The following is a 6037-nucleotide window of genomic DNA, read 5'->3' on the forward strand; positions in this document are numbered from 1 at the left end:
CATGTGATTACTGAGCATTTCAGCTGTGGCTAATCCCAATTGAGATACATTATAGGTGTAAAACGCAAGCTGGGTTTCGAAGACTTTGTATGGAAAAGAATATAAAATATTTTTAAAATATTAATTACATGTTGAAATTGTATTTTAGGTATATTAGGTTAAGTAAAATACATTAAAATTAATTTCACCTGTTTCTTTTTACCTTTGTAATGTGGCTACTAGCAAATTGAAAATGACTTATGGGGCTTACACTGTACTTCTATGGGACAGCACGGCTCTTGAAACGTAACAGTCCTAGCCTGCAGGCACTAGGATAACAGTTGCTTGAATGGAAAACTGGGAAGAAAGACCACCGAAGAGCACAAGCATGAACCTGGGGTTTCCCAAGACTCAGCAGAGGGTATCCCAAGGTGTATGTACTTCTGGTCAATCAAAAAGATTCAGCAAATAAAACAAGAGTGGGAAGTGGCAGAAAAAAGAAAACTAAACTAAGTGCTACTGGTAAAAGCTTGTATCATAGAAATGTGTGAATCGGAATGATTAGTTCTTGTTGCAGTTTGTATGTCAGATGCTAGGTGAGTAGCCAAAACGGTATGGTGCTTCCAGCAGCAAACCAGGAGTGATATGGAAGGGTAGATGTGTGGGAAAATACCGTTATAAATAGGTAACATAAACAGAATGTTTACTGGTGGTGGTTTGCATAATTTTTTAAATTTGATGTTTTTCAAATTATAAAAATAATAGATGCCTGTTATAGCAAGAGAAACAATGTAATGCAAAGATGTATTAAAGGCAAAGCCTCCCCCCCATTCTACCTGCCTGAGGTAATCGTGTGTACACCTTTGTAAAAAAACATATGCATACACATACAGATTCTGTATGTCTGTTTACACACACATTTTCCTCCCCCAAATTAATTAATATGTAGAATGGTGTCTCTGGGATTGAGGGGCTAGTGTCTTTTTTTTTTTTTTTTTAAACTCCACTTGTACTTACTCCTTTCTTCCTTCCATTTTTTCCACGTTCTCTCACACATGGAGGAGAAGAAGGCACTGAGTTCTTTACAAAAACGGCATCACTTCTTACACTTCTGCATTTTTTTCTTCTCCATTCAATATCTTGTAAGGAGCTGCCTTTTTTTTTTTTTTTTTAAGTGAACTCTGCTCCCAACGTGAGGCTTGAACTCAGAGCCCCAACATCAAGAGTGGCACGCTCTACCAACTGAGCCAGCCAGGTGCCCCCTGTATAAACAGCCTTCTATGTCAACTGATATAGATGTAGTTAACTTATTTATCACTTCGTATTCCTTGCCCTGTTTTTAAAAAATGGTTTTTTTTTCTCTGTTCTAATTTGTAAGAGTTTCGTGTGATAGACCTTAATTCATTACAAGCTTTTTTTAAACTCTGTTTTTGTCCATTGACTTTTATTAATGGTATCTTTGGCCCTACATATAAGACTTTTATTTTTAAGGTTTTATTTATTTATTTAAAAGATTTTATTGGGGCACCTGGGTGGCTCAGTGAGTTAAAGCCCCTGCCTTCGGCCCAGGTCATGATCCCAGGGTTCTGGGATCGAGCCCCAAATCGGGCACTCTGCTCGGCAGGGAGCCTTCTTCCCACCCCCCACCCCCCCAACCCCCCCCCCCGCCACCTCTGCCTGCATCTCTGCCTACTTGTGATCTCTGTTTGTCAAATAAATAAATAAAATCTTTTAAAAAAAGATTTTTTTTTTAAATTTATGACAGAGAGAGATAGCAAGAGAGTGAGCACAAGCACAGGGGAGCTGGAGAGGGAGAAGCAGGCTCCTGGCTGAGCAGGGAGCCTGATGCGGGGCTGATCCCAGGAGCCTGGGATCATGACCTGAGCCTAAGGCAGATGCTTAATGACAGAGCCACCCAGGCGCCCCAGATTTTATTATCAGAGAGAGCACGAGTGAGAGAGAGCAAGCGCGCACAAGCAAGGAGAGCAGCAGGCAGAGGAAGAAGCAGGCTCTCCACTGAGCTAGGAGCCCGATGTGGACTGGATCCCAGGACCCTGGCATCATGACCTGAGCCGAAGGCTCACGTTTAACTGACTGAGCCACCCAGGCATCACCATAGAAGACTTTTATGCAGTCAAGTTGTTTATCTTTCCTTTAAAAGTATTTTGATGGAGGGGCGCCTGGGTGGCTCAGTGGGTTAAGCCGCTGCCTTCGGCTCAGGTCATGATCTCAGGGTCCTGGGATCGAGTCCCGCATCGGGCTCTCTGCTCAGCAGGGAGCCTGCTTCCCTCTCTCCCTCTCTTTCTGCCTGCCTCTCTGTCTACTGTGATCTCTCTCTGTCAAATAAATAAATAAAATCTTTAAAAAAAAAAAAAAGTATCTTGATGGAGTCATTCATTCTTCACATTTTTATTTAAATGTTTTTCTTTTATAGTGCTTTCATTTTCTGTCTTCGTTTAGGTATCTCCTCCATTCCTTGATTGTAGATCTAATCTCCCAAATGTTCTAAAATTTTTAATGTTTTGACGATCACATTTAAATCCTTAATGTATCTGGTATTAAGTTTTGTATATGATATGAAGTAGGGGTCCAAATATTTAAAAACACTTGTACTTTTATTTTTTTTAAGATTTTATTTATTTATTTGACAGAGATCACAAGTAGGCAGAGGGAGAGAGAGGAAGGGAAGCAGGCTCCCTGCTGAGCAGAGAGCCCGATGCGGGGCTCGATCCCAGGACCCTGGGATCATGACCTGAGCTGAAGGCAGAGGCTTTAACCCACTGAGCCACCCAGGCGCCCCTGTGCTTTTATTTTTTAAGTAATCTCTATGCTTAACGTGGGGCTCAAATTTACAATCCCAAGATCAAGAGTCACCTGGTCTACCAACTGAAACAGTCAGGTACCCCAATACCTGTAGCTTTTAATTTTAGGATTAGACATTACTTATTTTGTAAAAATCCAAATACATAACCCAAATCAGCAACTCTAAGAAGTATGTACCAAGCAGTTCTAAGTGAACTCAAGGATGAAACTGTGGAATTAGTAGCCCTGCTGCAATGACTGATGTGTGTATAATGTGTATGTTGGGAGTACTGAACAAAGGAGACAGTGTGACAGCTGCTAATCAGTGGAGCTCCATAAACCAGCAAAACTCATGGAAAAATGGTATGTTCTCAGAATATAAGCAAAACCAAACTATAGGGAGTAAGGTAGCATGCTTTTTTGTAAATAATCATTCCTGATTAATCTATTAGAACTCATCATAGCGGTTGTATCCGTTTGCTAGGGTTGCTATAACAAAATACCATAGACTGGGTGGCGCAAACAACAGAAATTTATTTTCTCACAATTCTGGGTGCTATAAGTGTGAGATCAAGGTGTCAACAGAGCTGGTTTCTTCTGAGGCTTTCCCATTGGCTTGTTGCAGATAGCTGTTGTCTCCCTGTATCTTCACTCGGTCTTCCTTCTGTGTGTGTGTGTGTGTGTCTGTGTCTGTGTCCTAATTTCTTCTTTATAAGGACACCAGTCATTGGATTGGGGCCAACCCATGACCTCATTTTAACTTAATTACATTGTTAAAGACTATCTACAAATACAGTCACATTCTGAAGTACGGCAGGGGAGGGGGTGGTTAGGACTTCAACTTCAACGTATGAATGCAGGAAGGCAGACTGCAGTGGAGACACAATTCAGCTCGTAAGGGGGATTAATAATGCAGTGAATATGATTTTATTTTGAAAAAGCTTTGACAAGATTTTTACACTGAAGACTCTATTTAAAGAAGTAACTAAGGAATTGTGATTACCAATTTGTTAAATTAATGAAGAAATGAACAGATCAATATATGGTAAAGAAATTCAGAGGTAAGAAACAATGAGTAGAATTACAAAGACACTTTCCTAGAAGAATATAAGGATTGGTGTTAAGATGAATCTTACATATTTAGAAACGATAGAAGGGAGTACAGCATAAAATATCCATACTGATAGCTATATCTGACTTCTTCTAGGTAATGAAAAAACAGAGTTAAGAGGTGATATCAGTGGTATATGAAAGTATTTTTAAGTGGATTTCATGTGGATAAGTACAATGTATTATATTTATAGGTCAGTGATTTTAAATGGGGGTGGAGGATGGCAGGAAAGAATGCCTTCCAGGGATAAGCATATCAAAACTGGGGGGTGAAGACAGCGCTTTTTCAAATTATACTTTCTGAAACTTTGATTTTCTGTCACCCCCTCCACTCTACATTGATAATCACTGCTACAGTGCTCCACTGATTGAGTACATTAAAAATGTCCACATTTGATAAATGATTCAAATTACACTTAGATGATATGGTCCCAAAGCTACCTAATATTACCTAAGAAAGGGACCCTAGAGACATGTCAACCATGTCCAAAAGACCTTCACCCAATATGCTGGTTGTGACCAGAGAGGCTATATAATGGTAGGTGACCTGAACATTAACACTGGACCAGACACAAAGCATCATAAAATCATCTACAACTGCCCTTTGAAAAAGCATCACAGAACTCTGAAGCCCAATCCCCCTCAATCAAGAACCAGTGATTATAACCTCCTCATTTTATATATAGGAAACTAAGATCCAGAGAAGTTCAAATAACTGTGTAAAGACTCTGAGATAGTTATTGGTAGATCTAAACACAAGTCTAATACTCTTAATGAGTTTAGAAACCATTAATTCCTATTTCTAGTGTTCAGGGTTTTTATCCAATAAGCAGTTCTGGTCACTATAACTTTTACAAAAAAAATGTAGGAAAGCTAAAACAGTATCTAAAGAGAAACAAATGAGATAATCAAAAGGATTAATGTAACATTTTATTATTCATTTAGAAACAGAAAAAAAGAAAAGAAAGGTAGCAAAGATGAAACCAAGAATGTGGCTAGCATACAAAATATACAACATGAAGTCCTAAACACTTGCTGGAAGTGGACTACAAATTGGGCTTTAAGTGGCCTAGCACTGGTATGAAGAGAAAAATACAGTCTATTGAATATTTAGTGTCTTTAAGGTAAAACCAAATAGCAATTTAGGAAAAGCACAGCTGGGTCAAGAGGAAATTTCTCCCATGCATCCTTAAATTGAACATTATGAATTATAATGAGCACCCTTTATAGTATATCCACAGCAGTTAAATTTCATAGGGATTTTCCTAGATTGCCAAAGTACAATGCAGAGAAAGCAATTTTGCAGAGGCCAGTAAAATGCCAGCTTTGTACAGGGAAAATCTGGCTTAATCCAGGGAACAGAATTAATAAACACATGTATACAGGGTGTTCCAGACTCTTTTCGGTCTGTAAAGAGAGATCAGAAATAACTGAAGAATAATGAAAATGAAGACTTTGAAGGGCTCCTGGCTGCCTCAGTCAGAAGAGCGTGCGACTAGTGATCTCAGGGTTGGGAGTTTGAACCCCCCCATTGGGTGTAGAGATACTTACATACATAAATAAAAAAAATTTTTTAATGGTTTTGAGAAGTTTAAGAAAAATGAAAAGAACTCAGTAAATGCCAGAAATACATACAAATTTAAGGTCCAGATGATTTACCTTTTCCTTTAGGAAAAGGTTTTTGAACTACATCTAACCTTAAATCTGAAGGTTGATGTCATGCCTGTTAATCCTTTGGTTTGTCCATCAGAATGTGAATCCTAGGTTATCTAGGAAAATGATCAGTTTAAGAATCTTATCTTTTGAAGAGGTTTTGTCTTGGAAAAAAAAATTCAATAGCTATCCCAATCAGCCCTAGAAAAGACATTTAACCCACATTTGTTTCAGTTCCTATTCCTCACATTAGGCTATTAAATTCACTTTTGAAATTTTTAAAAATTAGATTTGTTACGGACTGGCTTTGAGCCCCCAGGTCTTATGTTTTAACTGCATATTTAGGAGTTAAAATGCCAGCTTATGGGGCACCTGGGTGGCTCAGTGGGTTAAAGCCTCTGCCTTTGGCTCAGGTTGCGATCCCAGGGTTCTGGAATGGAGCCCCACATAGGGCTCTCTGCTCAGCGGGGAGCCTGCCTACCCCTCCCCCACT

This window comes from Martes martes, assembly GCF_963455335.1.
Source record: "Martes martes genome assembly, contig: scaffold_398, whole genome shotgun sequence".
NCBI lineage: Eukaryota > Metazoa > Chordata > Mammalia > Carnivora > Mustelidae > Martes > Martes martes.